Genomic DNA, 17,826 nt, shown 5'->3' on the forward strand with positions numbered 1-17,826 from the left:
AGATGCCCTTCAACATCTTTTCCAATTGTCAGTTTCTTTCACCTCCCCCTGTCCTCCCATGTCCCCAGGCCCCTGGATTTTCTATTCTTTGGAAGGGCTGTGCTGGGGAGGCAGCTTCAGGAGCCAGCCAGGAGGGAACAGCAGCAGGCTGGTAGACAGAGGCCACAAGATAGCAATGTGCAGAGCCTTAGGATGGTCCTGTGGAAGCTTTTACTGCAAGAGAGTGTGTGGCTAGGATTGCCACGAGGGGCTGAGAGCCTGCCTGACCTCCTTGGTCCTGCCATGAGGCCTTGTTGGGTGGCACCCACGAACAACAACCTCTCCCTCCATCCCACCTGGGACCAGGAGGCTTTTGGAATTTGTTCCTACCCGTCCTGAGACACGGGCCACATCCTGACCTCGGGCCACAGCATCCCACCAGGAGTACCTGAAACCTCCGGCTGAGCCAGGACTCGAGGAAGTACACCGTTCCCTACAAGCAGGCTGTGCAGAGCCATTTGTTATTGAGTTGCTCCCTCTCGTGGTTGCAGCGGAAATTAGAAACGTGGCTTCAGTCCTGTGCTGTCTCAGCCTCCGTGTCTGGTCACAAGGAGGAACGGTTTATCCCATAGCTCAGGCAGCCTATCTCACAGCTACCCCCACCAGCCAAGCACTGGGCTCTCCTCATTCACCAACCTTTGTGTTTGTTCCACTGCCCACACTGTGCATGGCCCAGGAGTGAAGAGCACGGGGAGAGCCAAATGCTTGGCCCTTGGTGGTGAGCAGAGAGGGCAGGAGCACAAAAACAGATGAAATGGAGGTTTCTTGTGGAAGAGGTGACCCTAAGTGTTGCCCACCGGTAGCTGGTGAGGGCAGAAAGCTGCTGTGCTTACAGAGGTCTGCCCCAGGTGCTGGCCTCCTCGCCAGCCTATGGAGGAACCTGCAACCTGGCTGTGCAGCAGGACCACGAGTATCTCGATGAGAAGGGTCCTTCGATGGTGGAGGAGCCAAACCTGCTGCCTGGGAGAGTAGCTGAGCTGATCTCTCTCTTTGAGCTCTGGCATGTTTAGTTGTGAGGTGATCTAGTATTTGTTGGGATGGATGGCTCGATTTCAGCAGAGGTATCAGCTGGGAATGCTCCTGTGGGACTCCCGAGGACATGTCAGCAGGGAGGGGTGTTTTCTGCCTCAGTGCTCTGAGACTGATGAAGCTTGAAACCAGTGGAATCTGAATAAACTGAAAGGAAAATAAACATTTTTTCTCGGTCTTCTATGTTCTGATGAAACACCCAGGCAGCTCAGGAGTTCCGCTACATGCTTGTTCTGGCAGCTCTGCAGCCGCAGCACCAGCTGGTGCCAGCGTGGTGGAGGTCTGCCTGTCCTGATGCTGCTTTTGCACCTTTGGGTGCTCTCCTGCTCGGCAGAGCAGGCACCCAGGCAGCGCTGGCACACCCCAGCTGAGGGCCCCGCACACCACAGCACGGACTACGCCTCTTTCCAGCCTAATGACTGAGTCATTTTGACACTTCAAAGGTAATTTGCTATTTTTTTTCCTGCTCGAACCATTAGCTACATTTGTCTTCAAGTCATATTTACCTTTGAAAGTCCTGAAACAGCACTTTTTTTCGTAACTCAACTATTTCCCAGCACATCATACAAACCTCCAACTCATAAAACTCCTGCCCCTAGCCTGACAAAGGCAAGCACTTCAGCTGTAATTTTGCAAGGTGGGAAAAAGTCTGTTACTGAAGATGGTCAAGAAGATTTCATTTTGTTTTTTCAGAGAGCCAAAGTGCACATACCACTCTAGGAAGGTAGCTGCATAATGAGCATCCTTTCCAAAAGGTGCCTGTACACATTTTGAGCCAACTGAGCTGCTCGTATTAGCAAGGGACTGCGTCCCACCAGTGTACAGCCTGTGGTGACCAGGAGAGTCTCAGTCAGCCCCCACGTGACATTTGTTCTCAGTGGGAAAGGTCACTTTTCCATGCCTCATTTCTGGGGGCCTGTGAAATAGCACAGTGTGTGTGTGTGTGTGGAGTGTGAGAAATTGTTACTGCAGCCTGAAGGTCATTGAAAGTCATTGTGAGAAAATAGTTAACTGAGCAAGAACCTAAGAGTCATTTCAGGTAAGAGAAAAAATGCTTCTAATAGGGCGTCCTGTCTTTGGCTGAAGCCGGCAGCAGTGGATATTTAGGGGAAGAACGTAAGAAACTGGGATCCTACTGCTGACAGTACTTCCAGCAGTAAGCAGCTTAAAAAATAAGGAAAGGGTGGTCATAAAGGCTCCCTCAGGTTCCGCTAGTGACTTTCTTCTTCCCATTTCCCATAGTGTTTTTCTGCTGAGGTCTTTTAGATCCCTGCTGTGCATTTAACCTGTGTATATTTAGCAGACAAAGCTAGCATTTTAATGTTGAAAAAATACATATAATAGTTTCTTTAGTATTTTAGGAAACCAGTTAGATAACTATGAATTGTATTACCTAACAACACGAGCAATTCTTAAAAACAAACAAAAAGCAGTCTATGATACTACCACTTAATTTTTCCAGCATTTAGTAGAGGTAGTTTGTATGTTAGAACTGACAGAAAAAGTAGGTAGGTTGCCAGCTGAATTGTGGTTTCTGGTCTTCCTAAGGTGGCAGAAACTGCAGGACAGCAAGTCTCCAAGTGAATTTTGTTGGATAACTAACATGAGAAGATGAATTAGAGATGCAGTTACAGCAGTCAGAATTTGGCAACACCACTTTTCCCTGAATTTATGTTGAAAACATAACCCCCAAGGAAAATATTTTTACAACAAAATGATACAGTTTCCAAAAGACTTACTTGAAAAAAAACAACAACAACAAAAAAACCTGTTCCATTGGGTTTTGTTCTTTTTTTTTTTTAAAAAAAATCATTTTACTTTTCTGTGTCCTGCTTTATTATTTCATTATCCAAGCTGTGTGTGCTGCTATTGTGCTAAATGTCAAGTTGTGGCATACTACGAACTTAACAGGCCAGCAGCAAGGCACATGTTTATTCTATCTTGACGTACTCGTTGGATTTAACTTCTTTGCTATCACCGGAGTTACAGTACACAGAGGATTTGGTTGTTAATAAAATTCACTGTCTTCTAGTCTGGACCTGTCAGTTTGGTGCTTTGCTAACCTTGTAACTTGTTGATCAAACGTTACCTCTGCCAAGCGCTGTGCTGATGTGGTTGGTGTTCATTGTGCCGAACCAGGCCATTTTTAGGGTGATTTTAGGGTGTCTGCACAGGACATTGCAGTGCACCATGGTGGACTTGCACGGTCAGGCCCTCAAGTCTGGGGGTTTCCATCCTCTCCTAAATATAACTGTTCTGGTGTCGTTCATCCTGGTGACAGTGGTAGGGTCTGTTATCTTTTCGATTTTACACATAGGAAATCGAAGCAGAGATAGAGGCAAAAGGACTTTCCAAAGGTGATACAAAACATTTGCAGTGGAGTGCAGTTTCCCAAATCCAAATCCTCACAGAGGCCAACTCTCTTTTTAGATAGTTCCTACCCAGGGACCATCTCCGTGTCTGCAGCCCAGGAGAGACAGCACTGCCTCAATCATGTCTGGATGTTCACACTCCTTCAGGAAGTCCTGCAGTCTTCAGAAATGATTGGTGCGTCTGCCCTTTCATATGGAGAATTAACTATTCTCAGCTGGTAAGTGCATTTCTTAACTGTGTTGAAGCTGTGTATCAACATGCAAAAGAAGTAATGAAGAAAGAGGCAACATGTATTTCATGTCATTTTCCATATATATGTTCTCTTCATTCATTTGAATTTCTCAATCTGTTTGTTTAACTTCAAGAACATTTTATTTAGAGAGAGACTGTGTATAGGTGTTAAAAGCATAAAGTCTCTGCAGTTGCGTTGCATGCAGATTTCAGCAAGGATTAAGAGAAGAATTTCTTTCTCTCCCTCCTTTTTTCCCTAGCTGAACTCAGGAACTGGTGTCCTTCAAGCAGATCCTGCACTATTGTAGGGGTGTTGATGGCGTGGTGTTTGTGCAGAAACAATTACTGTTTAGTTACCTGATGTGGAAATTTTCTGAACACTCATAATTCATCATTCCTTTTTCCATTATTACTCCCTTTAAAATGCTCTAGCTTGGAAAATTTGTAATTTGAAATATTTGTTTTCTTTGACTAAGAATCTCTTGTGCATTTAGTAGAAGGTTTTATTTCTTTTCTTTTCTTTTTTTTTTTTTTTCTTTTTGTGCCGTGCCTAACCAGCAAAGTTTCTCATGACAAGCACAGGCACCAAAACACCGGTCTGGTTACGCTAAAGCCTACTGCAGTGCTGCTGCTGGTTTTTAGACTACGGTTAAGCAGCGGTGTTAAACACTTGCTTTCCCCTATGTGAAAATGCGTGTGGCATCCCACATGTTTCTGAATCACAGAAAATTGTCTGAAATAGTCTGCGCATTTTTGTTTCCTTTTCACACATTTCTAATTTTCTTGCCTTTGATGTGATATTTTTTAAGTGGTGGGCTTTTTATTTTTTTTATGCGCTGCACGATAGCTTTTTTTTTTTTTTTTTTTTAGCTTTGGTTGCTAACAGCAAGAAGGTTATGTGGAGGGAAGTCCATTCCCTCATCCCAGTCATGTTCAGATGAGAAGCAAAGGAAGAGGAAGCCTTCCAATAGCTTTGAGTCCCTTCTTGTCGTTGGTTTTGTGTCCCTTGTCATTGGTGCCATTTTGTGTTAGGATTCAGGTACTTTTTCAAGAGCTGGCTTCTGAGCTGCTGTCTTTTCTCAACCCAGCTACAGAGCGGTAACTACATTTGGGCTCAGAAAGGGAACTCTGGGGTTCCAACCCTACTTTGAACACAAAAGCCTTTAAAAGCCATTGATTGATGATCTCATGGGCATCTTCACTTGCAAAGACTGATGGGGAGGAGAACTCCTCTAGGGACAGGGCAGAGAGAGGCTGTTCTGCAGGACATTGGGGATAGGAGCTGAGACCCCAATGGCACGTGTTGGCCAGGACTTGGTGAGGCAATTTGAGCAGTGGTTGCTGGCTTGTTCCTGACTTGCTGGCTGGCACAAGTACTTCTGGAGCTGTGTGGTAAACCAAAGCAGGGGACAAAAATGCCTGAAAAAGCAGCTGGCCAAACAATGGCCCCATTGTTTGGCAGCGTGAGTGTTGCTTAATGTTGGTTTACCTATAAAATGAGGAACTTGTGAGGTTTAATGTTTGTGAGGCAATAGAGACAGAAGTATTTTACTGTCACGTTATCCTTAGAAAAGCATTTCTTGAACTGCAAGAAACTGACAGACTTAACAATATGTTCCAGAAAAGCATTCAGCGAGTGGTGTGTTTAATCATCTAAGCCCCCTGTACTGCAGGGGAAAGAAAAGTCTCAAGCAATAACCCGTAACATAACCAGTTTTAAGGGAAGCAGTTCTTCCCAATACCCATTGTTTCACCATGTTGTATTATCGCATTGGATCCCAGTAAGTTCTTGGCTTTGAGACATGAACAATGCAATTTAATAGATTTTTAATTTTTATACTATTGAAGTGGTTGATTTCTGTCACGTTTGTAAGTAAAGGCTTTCCATGTTATTGCTTAGGCTGATATTTGTTATGCTTTTTAGTACTCCTAATTATTCAGAAGAGCAAAATTTAGGGCTGTTTTTGACTATTTTTTCTCTGTAAGACAGACTCCTTAGGACTGCAGGAGACTGAAGCAGAAGTGATGGATCTTCTTGCTGTCTGTCTGTCTGTCTGTGTGTGCTTATAGGGAATGACAGGACACATTGGGAAGGAGAGGAAGGAGGGAGGTAAGGGGTCTGATGGCCTTTCACCTCTTCACGTTCCTAGTGTGGCACATACACCAGATTGTAAGGACAGGGCACGCCAGCACAGCTGAGCATCCACTCTGCTGCCCTGGGTCTCGTGAGCCCTAGGCAAGCTGAGTGGGCATTTCATCACCCAAATGTTGCCCCTTTGGTTCAGCTTTGCCTTGGATCTACCTTTCCATTGTTCATGATTCATTTACTCATGCCAGTAGGCATCCAAAGATTGGGGGAAAAAAAAGCTGAACATATGAATTTTCATTATAAAAACTTCACAGGAGTCAGCTGAAATTGTGGGGGATTTTCTGACTTTATGTCCTTTCTCTATGTGTTTCCATCTCTCCTCGCTACAGGTGGCACGAAGTTCATGTCGCCTGTACTCTAAGGTAGCCTGTATACATCCGTGTAGCTGTACGTTGTTGTATGTATGCATAGTTAGATATGTAGCCCCTATGGAAGGGGATCTACATGGCACCACAACTCGAGTTTCAACCAAAGGAAGGGAGAGCCCCTGCTCCTGCCCCCTCCCTTGTGGCATCTCCCTTTTCTTCTTTCCTCGGGTCATCTCCTGCTTGCCTCAGAGGGCTGGGCCTGCAGGCTGAGGGAGCCTGCACCTCTCCGTGCCTTTTTTCTGTTTTGTTTTTCCTGTGCCTTCAGAGAAAGGTTTAAAGGGCTTTCATCAAAGAGCATTCAACGTGAGTTTAAAAAGGTCTGGTGAGGCAGTTGGACTCATAGAATCAGGGAATCATTTAGGTTGGAAAAGACCTCTAAGATCACCAAATCCAACTTGATGATCTTTGTAGGTCCCTTCCAACCGAACTGTACTAATTTCTAGTCTTCTTGACTGAGAATATTCATTTAACTGCTGATGTTGTACCTTTATATGGTACTCTTAAGACTTTTCATACTCATTAATTCTTAGTGAAATCAAATTCATATGAATAAATACAGCCCTGATGAAGCTGTCACTAACATTTATCAGGCCACATCCTTTTCCTGTTGTTTTCCTGGTAAGCAGTTTTAAGACAAGTATTTAAACATTTTAGCATAAAATTTCTCTGGTATTGAACATTTCTTTGTAAATAACCACAACCACTGATGCAAAAGTAACTAGGGCTGTAGCTTTGATGCTTAGTTAGCAGTCAGGCTTGTGATCTGAATTAAGGGTGGGGGGGAAGTGTTAGAATATATATATATATAATTTATTTAACTACAGGATTTTTTTTTAATTATTTTAATCCTCTTACCCTGGTTCAGCTTCTGGAGTGTTGACTTCTGGTTGTTCTGAGTAAATTGTTCCAGCATCCAAAATCTCGTTTCTTCCATTCTGTTCTCACAAACTTGTGAAAAGTACATTAGATCAAACTTGAGATCAAGATGAGTCCAAGCTTCTAAAACTGAAGTCTAGTGGTGTATACATAGTCTGTGACATTTTGGCCAAGTTAAAAATTTGTTCCTCTACTGTGGGAAAAAGAATAATGATTACCTCCAGTTCTTTACTTTTTACTGATCACCATGTTCTCCACCCCCAGACATACACAGACCTTCAGGTCTCCTGGCTCACAGAAACGAGAAGAAAGGTGACTCAGTCCCAGACCTTCCAATATACAGGAAAAAGCAGCCTTTTCTGAACACCGAGGGAAATCTGGGTCAGGTTTTTTGAAGAGTCCCAGCTGTGGCTTTCTAGCAAACATCAAACGTGAGGAAAGAGCTCCATGGACAGGCGAGTACCCGAATGGACAATGCCAGATGGAAGATGGCAGAGGACAGCTGTGGGGCACCCCCTGTGCTGGGATGAGGGGGCCGGCTGCTCAGGGTGGCTGCAGCAGGTGCTGGAGGGACACCTGTCCTTACCCTGGCCTCGGGTTAGCTTCCTACCTCAGGTGGAAGCTAGGAGACAGGCAAGGTGGGATAGTTTGTTAACAAGAGTTACGCAGTTTAAGCGAATGAGCCACAAACCAGTTTTGAGAACTGAAACGTAAGGTTAGGGAGCAACAGAGCCCATGTTTTAGCTGGGACTGTGCTCAGGGACAGAAACATGTTGTGCAGAATATTAAAACACATAGTAATTGGCATTACCTCAGAAACTGGAGGAGGACTGTGATGTATTTGGTACTCTAGATGGAACAGCCACTTAAAAAAATCAGATAAATTTTGGTTTAAAAGCATAACTAGGCCAGCATTTGTCTCATAGGAAACTGCGCTTGCTAAGAGACTGCTGGGATCGCTCTGCCTGTGTGTATTGGTAGCGCAGCTACCTGTGGTGATGGGCAACCAACAATGTTTTATTTAGATCATTTTATAGTATGGTGGTTTTGTTGTTGTTGGTTTGGTTTGGTTTTTTGAGTTACTCATCTTAGCAGAGAGCTAGATTTGAAGCTGTGCATCAGCTCTTTCCGATGCAGGGCGTGTTGTGCACTTGGTCCTTTAGGGACCAGCTGCCGTGTGCCCCAGCTTCAGTGCCGCTCTCCAGGCTGTGCTTGTGCTAAACATGTATGCAACCACATCACAGAAAATGGCAGGAGTTACTAGTTTTAATCATTTTGAAAATTTTCAATGCCTTATGATTTCTGATGGCGTGCTGTTAAAGAGGTTTCTGGCCCCAGAACTGAGTCACAGACAACATCATCTGTATACGATGCGCAAGCAGACGTTTAAAAGGACCTCAGCTCAGGTAGGTGTCATGGCCCAGAGTGCACCAAGTGGCTCTGCAACCTCCTCTTTTTCTCCAAACCTCTTCCTCAAATGGGGCTGAGCCTGGCTCCCCATGGCTGTCCGCTGAGCTCCTGTGGCCCAGGTGCAGCAGGGTGCACCCCGCTGCTCTTGACAGCCTGCAAGAAAGGAAATGACCTGCCCATCTGCAGCCAATGCCTACAGTTTAGCTGCAAATTTGTGTCCAGCGAGGTGAAAAAGCTGACAGCTTTGATATTGGTAGGTGACTTCTGTACTTACATCCTTGGGCTAGTCTTCTGGTTTCTGAGTTCTAGCTAAAGTAATAACGAAAAAAATCCCAACCTCGTAGACACACGCGCTTTAAAAAGAAAAAATATTTTAAAAATACTTTAGAAATGACAGTGGTCAGAAATTAGTTTGAATCCCAAGTGCTTCCTGCCAGTGTATCTCAGATCTTTGGGAAGTTGCAGACCTCACTGAAGTTCATGGGCGTGCTCTCCACCTTCCAGCCAAACAAACGGGGGGACCACTTTGTTTGACTGCCCCTTTTTTAGTGATAACTGGAAAAACAGGGACCTGCGGGCTGGACTAATGATGATGAGTCCCTGTTGTGGGTGTGAACTCTGGCATCAGCTGAGATTGGGATGCTATCAGCCACACTGAACTCTAATCCCTCTTAAAATACTTCTGGTGTTGGGATTGAGAAGGGTCTCCATCTGTGGGTGGACTGGATGCAAACAGGATGAAAGATTTATCTGGTCACAGCTCTTGATTAATACAGGGATCAAATAGGAGGCAGAATGCAGCAGAAAGTCAAGAGACAACAGCTTAAAAGCAGGAGACAAAAATCAAACATGGCTGCGTGAGCAGGGGGTGTTTCAGGGACAAAAAGCTGGAGGGAAGATCTGACGGGGCTGGAAGTAAGGAAATGGCTCCTTGCTGTTTCCTACCTGCTGGGTGCTTGGAGACAGAGCGTGATGTATGTTCTCTCTCAAAAAATTGTATGTTAAATCGTGTCAGCTTCTCATAGGGGAGAAATCTCCTATTTGTTTGCTGAAGTCTGGCCAGGGGTGGTGATAGGCTAATCCTAACCTGAAGATCAATCTGAACATTTTACATGGTAGACCTGGTACGTGGAGCAGTTAGGAGATAAGGGAATATTTTTATTTAGTAGCAGAGCTTTTCGTTTTTCTTTTACTCCCGCCTGCAGTATTAAGCAGACACAAGGGCAATTCCCACTGACTTAGACTGAAATCTGCGAGTGATGACACGCGAAGCCTTTGGCTGTGCTCTAAATGAATAATGGTGTAAGGTGCTGCAGACAGGCACTTCCCAGCATGTGCGTGGAAAGGGAGCGTGTGCTGCTTCTCACACGCCGCCGGCATCCGCGCTAGCAACGTCTGGCTGCGGCACTGCCTGCGGTCCCTGCCTATGCTTGTGTCTTCCCAGAAAACAGCAGTCAAATGGGCTTTTGCACACTTCAGCCGGCACAGACTTTTTTGGACAAGGCTGTGTAAATAAGAAATGATCCAGCAGAATTCCCCAAGCTGAATTTCCAGCACTGGAAGTCAAAAAAAGAAGAAAGAACAGAAAGTTTTGCTATGTGAATCAGGTAAATGCGATTGAGATTCATTTGGTGAGGTCTGTGACTCAAAATGAACCACGCTGTCTACTTTTCAGAAAAAAAGATTTAGTTCTCAGGATGTCTGTGTGTTTCTACTACAAAAACCTGAAGAGAAACAGGTTCTGGAGGTGTAATTGCTTTATGTAATAACCTTTCTGTCTTTGCCGAGCTTAGTGCTTTATGTTGCATAAAAAAACCAACAACACAACAAACCACACTTGCCATAGTTCATTTTTTTGGCATTTTAGCCTATACTTAACCTCCTACAGTTTCAAGGCAGTCACGTTGCAGGTGCCTGGCTTTGCAGTGCGATCTAGCTCAGAAAGTCAGAAGCAGAGAGCCGGCGATAGGCGCACTTCTCTGATTTTACGGGAACTGCAACGTGCTGGGCACGCTCATGAAGATGAGGTGCAGTGGCAAATGGAAAACAGATTTGGAAGAAATCAATGCAGTTATTTTCAGAGCTTTGCACTGTTTCAGCATTTCTTTTCAACTGTCATAGGAACGGGGAGCGACTCTTGCTTTCATGGGACTGGAGCTATTTGCCTTTGTAGGAGCAGAGACAAGCCTGTGTTCTGTAAGAGGTTTGAAGTGCAGGCATAACCTGAGGTGTTAGGGTCTTGCAAAAGAAATAACGTGCTCCACGTGCATTTATACAATTCTAAGAAGTGCTGAGGAAAATTCCTCAGGCAACATAAACGTGAGCAAGGGGGAAACTAACAGTGGCGTAAAGTTCTGTTATTTGTCAATAAACAAGCCAAAGGTTTGAGAAAAACAACAGAACCTTCACTTTCACCAGTAACAGCAGGCAATTAGTAGATTTAATGCAGATACTGACAACGGTGTGTTTGACTGCCGACGCTAATGGCTGCGTGGAGGCTGACTCTTACCAGGGCAGTTGCACACAGTCTCCTTTCCAGGGCTCTGATGGCTTCTGCCATAATTATTGGCTGCACCTTTTTCAGTAATGAGTTGATTGGGGCAGCAGAGATGCTTAATAAGCAGCTGTATGGTTTCATCGGCAGGATACAGATATGCAAGTGTCTAACAGAGTAGCTCAGTTATGTGATTCGAGAGCCCAGATGTCCTAGCAGTCCTCTGTCCTCAGGGACGAGAGGCTGGTGCTTGTTGAGGGCAATCCAGATGTTAAAAATGTGTATTGCTCGCTTGAGCTGCCAAAAGCACTTCAGTGACTGCTCAGGGAGCTTCCGCAGTTCCTTGGCACTTCAGCCAGGTGCTTTGCTTGGGGTGGGAGCAGCTGCTTTGCTCTGGGGACACTGGCATATTTACAGTGTGGTAAAATACAGTTCAGAACAGTCTGAGAGGACCCGTAGGAAACTGAAAAGTGATGCTGAACCCTGGAAGTGCTGCAGGAGGCCAAGATTACACCTTAGGTTTATTTCAGCACCTTGTACGGAAGATAAAATATATGATTTTTTTTATATATGACTCGTATGACCGGACAGCCTACAACCTTTCTCTGTTCTCTCTTCTCGCTTCAACTGGAATATCTCATGTGTTTTCTTCAAAGCTGCATTTTTTTTTTAAATTTTATGTCTGTGATCTCGATGTGGCAATCATGTACATCAATGCGGTTGTTTGCAGTTTCTAGAACAGCAGCAGGGTTTTACCCATGCGCTGAACAATGTAAATGCAGCCTTGGGCTGAACGAAGTTTAGTGGTGGAGCAATGTCCCTCACTTGCAAACACACAGTTTGCCAGGTTTCAGAAAATATGACAAAAGAAGCAGTCTAGGGCCTCGAAAGGGAGCAGAAAGGAGCAGGAGCATTTTTCCTTTTTATTTATTTTTATTTATTTTTTAGCATGGAAATCTGCTTGTCCTTGAGGCTGTTGCACTTCACTGAGCGGAGGCAAAAACCAGCTGATTTCTCACACCTACTGGCTCACAAGCAGCAGCAGCGGCCTGCCTGTGGCGGTGCCTCTGGGCACGAGGTGGGTGCCACGGGGCAGGAGCAGGAAGATGCCACGGGGGCAGCATCTGGCAGCCCAGACGGGAGCTCTTGGCCAACTGCTGCGGGTGGGTCCAGGGCTGGGGCCTGAAATGTGGGCTCGCAGAGGGCTTACAGAAGTGGTGAGCTGGGGTGAGGAGGAAGTGAAGAGCAGGACGTGGTTGCTTCTAAACACCTGCCTCTCAGGCGAGCTTTGAGACTTGCCGCAAGGTCTGCAGACGTGCCCTGCCTCCCCGCAGTGCAGCCACTGAAGTTATAAATGAGTAAGCACCACAGCCTTCCATATAGGCAGTGTGTATAAAGGTAACTGGTCATGGTGGTGGAGGTGCCAGATCCTGGGCAAGACTTTTTTTTTTTTTTTCCTGTGAAGTGTGTCAGACAGCATAGCTCAGGCAACATAGATAGCATCCTGGTGTCAAGGAGCAGATTTACTGCAGTGCTGGCCAGTCCGGCTGTGTGCAGCCTGCACAGTCCTGCAGAAGCTGGACTCACTGCTGGGCAGGCGAGTCCTGACCCTGGAAGAATGGGTGTTGGGGAAAACAGTGGCACCTTTGGCCTGCTGGCAAGACAGGAGATGGCAGTGATTTAAAAATAACGATAAATTAAAATTCCTGCGTGAATTTGGCTCTGGTAATTCCTCTGTCATGCAGTGAGTAATGTCAGCATTTCATTTTATTTTATTGATATTTGAAAGCAAAATGCATGAGAGCAAAACTTCGGCCGGGGCCAAAGGCAATGAAGTTGTGCTGCTCCAGGGCACGGAGTTACCTCGCAGGGCCTGGGGTGCTCGGCTGCTGCCTGTCTGCTCCACCATGTTGCTTCCCATGGTGCTGATGCAAAACGGAGAGCAGTCTGCGCAGCTGAGGGTAATGTCACTTGGCTTCAGACATTCTGACTTCCTCAGATGAAAGATGCTGTAGAGGTGGAACTATTTTTTGCCTGGTGATGTGTGCTTCACTGTAGATGCTTGCTCTAGTCTACGCGTTGGCCAGATGTTAAAAAGATAGACAGAAGATTGTGTAAACTTGCAACGTCCCTGCCGAGGGGACAAGTTTTATCTCTCTGGAGCTTTCGAGCTAACACTGAAGTAACAGAACTGCAAAAGCTCCTCACACAGCGATATTTTGTGGCATGCGGTTCCTAGGAGTGGTTTTAGATGCAGCTGTCTCTCTTGCAGGCAGAAACTCATTTCAGTTACATGTTTAGAAGCAGCACAGGATTCCCTACCTAATATTCTCCACAGCCTGTAACGTTTCCCAGCTGTAGGAAATGCACTCTCACACACCTTCACGGCAGAACTAGTTCCAGCTGCTTTCAGAAGCAGTCACTGCAGCCGAAGGAAGCCCTGGCCCCTGCACACCCCTCTTGGCGTCCCCCCCGTGCTGGTGGCTGCAGGCAGGCCCTTCCTCTGGCAAACGGCAGCAGTCGCAGCTCACCCACTGCGATAGCCACTTTCTGCTGCATATTGCAGCATCCTCTTTTCTTCTTCCTCTGGGCTTTCCTTCCCCTGACAGAGACGCTTTCTTATAGGGTTTGTGAAGAAGCTGCTTCACCTTCGGGTGATGGAGCCTTTGAGCTGTTGTCCCCGTCCTCTGCATTTTGGCAGTGCTGGGAGTGCAGCCAGAGCAAAGCTCGTGCATGTGGCCTGTCCTGGTGTTTCTCTACATGCTTAGCAAGCATACCAATTTGATATTTAATCAAACCAGCTTTCCCATCCTTAGTGTTGTGTGAATAACACAGGCAGGCACATTTCTCTTTGATTTGTTCAGGGCAAGCATGTTTCTGCCCCTCTTTGTATTTATGGTAGTTCCCCTTGGAAAACTGATGTTCCTTTTGGTGCTTGGCAGCCAAGGTCCTATCGTGCCCAAGCGATTTGTGGCTCTGGTGCTGAACAGATCCCTGCAGGCTCTCATGGCAGCACAGCACTGCCAGAGTCACCTCAGGAGGCGAGAGGCTGGTGGGCTCTCTGCTCTACATCTCCTCGTGTGGACTCACAGGCTCCTCAAAGGACATGTCTCTGCAGTTCCTCTCCTCGCATTTGGGTGGGAGGACGGAGAACATGCCCAAGCTTCATAGGAAGAAATTTGTCTAAAATGGAAAATGTTCTGAAAGTGAGGCGAGGGGCAGGGGGAGCCTTCAAAACGATCTTGATGGGAGAGGCAGAAGTCCGTCTACCTTTGAGAACACTGTAGCTTCTGTTCCTCTTTTCTTCTCTGCGTGCATTTTGGAGAGGCCAAGTTGTGGTGTCGCATGTGTTTGGGGCAGGTTAAGTTGTGGTGCAGGAGACCAAATGAAGTATCACTTAGAAGGGCAGCACACAAAAATGTGAGGTTGAGGAATGCTATCTGTCTGAAGATCAGTTTCAGTCTTCAAACCAGTTTCAACATCATTTTGTGATCTGCAGGCTGCTTTAGACAGGGGGATGGCGTCTCACTTTGCAGACTTCTGAACACTTCAAGTTACTTGATGGGATAAACTGCTAGAGTGACATGATTTAAGAATATTAGATTTTATTTGTGAGAAGAATGGTGGCTGACTATTCTCATATGGAAAAAGCTCTTCTGTTTGTTTTTTTTTTTTTTTAAACTAACATATTTTATCTGAATGAAACGATGCTGGACTGCCCCTGTAGGGTGCGTGTCCACCTGTGCCCACCGCCGCCTCCTGCTAGGAGGCAGGAGACTGTCCGTGCTTTGCTGTAGGCTTGGATCCTCCCTCAGGTGCCTTCCAGCTTAGTTTGCAAATCGTGGTATCGTGCAAGCAGTTTTTTGAAGGCTGTAATTTTTTTTTTCCTGCTAGATCTTATGTTTTCTATTAAACCAGCAGAATTCACAGCAAAATTTGTTGTTGTTAAAAATTGTTCAGGCATGTAATTTCAAAGGAACTTTCAGGGCAATAATACTTTTTTAAAAGTCCAATATTATATATACTTTTATAACATTAAAAGTTAGCGAAGTGGCACTGATCTAAAGTTTGGCTCTCAAGTAGGCCTGGGAAATTTAAGATAACATAATCCACCAGGCAAAGGAACAGGAAAAGTCTGGGGAAAACCAAATGTTCCTTTCCCCCTTTTCCCCCTTTCCCCCTTTTCCATCTACTTTGATGCTTTATGGTTTTTCAATTGCGGTATGAGTCTACCAAATACAGCTTGGAAGTCACATTCACCATTCAGCAAATGGTAATTATAGGATGTTGGTGGAGTAACCTGACATTGATAAAAATACCCTAAAGGGCAGCGAGCCCTATCCTGTGTTGTGACCACCTGTGGGGTTTGGCCCTGCTGGAGATGCTGCTGGAGGTGTCCCCAGGCCCAAGAGGAGCACTGCTGCAAAAGGGTGGGTGCTGAGCCCAGGGGCTGCTGGAGGAGGCATCTTGGATGGGCTCTGCAGGAGATGCTGGCAAACACAGAAAGAGGAGAACTTTCTTTCCTGTCCCTCTGAACTACAGGTTAGAGCTGATGGGGGCAGTCTGAGAGTCACATGCATGAAAGGGGGTGAAAGCAAAGCGTTGGTACAGTGGGCTCTTTTATTTGATGGTATTAAGAGACTTGGTAGAAAAACAGCATTTAGGGTAGTCGTACTGGATGAGCTGCTGTCACTGGGAGACATGAGGGAAATAATAATTATTTTTGAAAAGAAGAAGAGTGGAGGAAAAGGGTCATGTGTTTAGCCAATGGAAGTATGAGCATTAACTGGACATGCAGAGGCTTCCTTATCTTTTATGATATTCTGTTTCCAAGTAAGTCCTTGCATAGGAGTATGCTAATCCATATGAAAGAAATGTAAAAATAGTTTACTTGAGTATTGCCAAACAAATCTAAATGGGATGCCTTTGTCAGCATTGACTTGTTTGCTTGTTGAGGTAGGCAATCCTGGCATTAGCCTCACCAAATCAAACCTTTCTTGGGATTCCAGAACCATGATAGATAGCAGAGGTACCATGTAGGAGGTAAATACTGCCCTGCCCACATGTTTGTCATGCAACACTGCAGTTCAAAGGATAAATGTCAACCATGGATGGTTAAGAAGGCCTTGTGAAGTCAAAGTGGGCATGATACTTGAGTTTTGTGAGAGTATTTAGAAAATTTGATAGGGTATAGAAGGCAGTGTAATGGGATCCAGTTGCTGGCAGGTGAAACCATAAATTTATTGGGTTAAATGAATTGGAGGGTTTTGTTTTATTTGTTTATTAATTTATTTTGGCTGATACAATTTCCCATTTGGATAGCTTGGTTAGTTTGCCAGGGAGTATATTCTCTTCACTAATGAGCTTTATATCAGGAGTAAATTCCAATAACCTGTCCTATGATGACTTAGGTAATTTAAATATACCTTTCAAAATTAATTTCAAATTACTGGGTGTTGGGGGTTGTAGGGTCTATTTTTCATTTTTAACCTACATTGTATGAGAAATCACCATAGTTAATACCTTGGTTAATTCTGCCTACTATTTGTGAGTGTATCCATCAGGCACTTGACTGGATAAAAACAAAATTGTTTTTTTGTGAATATTCTCACCTGGGTGTTCTGAAAGAAGCTTTTTAAGATTAATTGCATCAGCTTCTGTTCAATTCACAGAAGAGAGCAGAATTTAAAATGTCATTTTTAAAGGTATTTTTAATGGGTGTTTTTGATTAGCAAAACACCCATTTTTTCTCTTCCACTAGGACAATGCTTCTTTAACCTTACAGTAAAACTGAGTCCCTGGGAGAAGACCTGGGTATGTGAGGGGACCATATTCAGGTTCTTATTATTTTTCTGTGTATTAGAAATAACAGTGAGAGAGAAGAAATCTCTTCTGTTGTGCTGTCTGAAGACTGAAATTGTGAACTTGTGTATTTAGTCAGGAAGGCTTTTGTTGTTGTTTTTAAAATGTCAAATGTTTTTCAGTTTTATTCATCATCAAAAGTGTTCTGTGCTGTCTCAAGTTGTGATTTTTGTGTTCTTGATTGCTGTTGTCCCTGGTATAAAAATACAACCAACTGGAGATTCTCCTGAATTAACAGTAAATTTCTTAGAGGAGCATATATGCAAAATTCTCATTTCAAAAGAAGCGTAATATTAGCTGGAGGTCAAGGACAGAATTTAAATATATTATTGAAACATAAATTCATCTTGAAACACGGTGAATTGAAAGTGACACCTTCTTACTGAAAAGGTCTGTTCTTCTTGTGCTAGAATATTTGACAATTGTAGTAGCTCTGTAAAACCAGCACAGCTGGGCTTTCTTCCTTCTTTCTCTTCCTTCAGAAATTTCAAGTACGCTTAGACAGGCTGCTCTCATTTACAAATATAACAAGCAAAATTTATACAAATGGAGTTATATATAAAATCACTTCTGGGCAACAAAGTGGCACTGGTGGTGGTAAAAAGGACAGTAGCCCAATCTAATTTCCAGGTTCTGTTCTTTGAGTTTTCTACGGTGCATGGCATAAGCAGACTGAGCTTGTTGACCAGTATAGAGGTACATGGTGGGTCCAATCACTCCCTGTTCTTACAGATAATTTTCATAAACAGACCTCTGTTACCTTCACGGAGAAAATGAAATTGATTTCTTTCTGTAAATGGAAGTCTCTGCTTGCCTGTATGTGCTAGGTCTCTACCACTGACTGGGCACTGGCACGAGCAAGCGCTGTCTCTCTAGCCCTGGCAAATCAAACTTCTCCCTGGCCTACATCTATAGGAGTCCCTGCATACTTTTCCTCTGTGGGGTCTGCAGACTTATTCCTTTTAAGATAATAAAATTATCTTTTCCAAGTGCTT

The sequence above is a fragment of the Cygnus olor genome, chromosome 9 (genome assembly GCF_009769625.2).
Source record: "Cygnus olor isolate bCygOlo1 chromosome 9, bCygOlo1.pri.v2, whole genome shotgun sequence".
NCBI lineage: Eukaryota > Metazoa > Chordata > Aves > Anseriformes > Anatidae > Cygnus > Cygnus olor.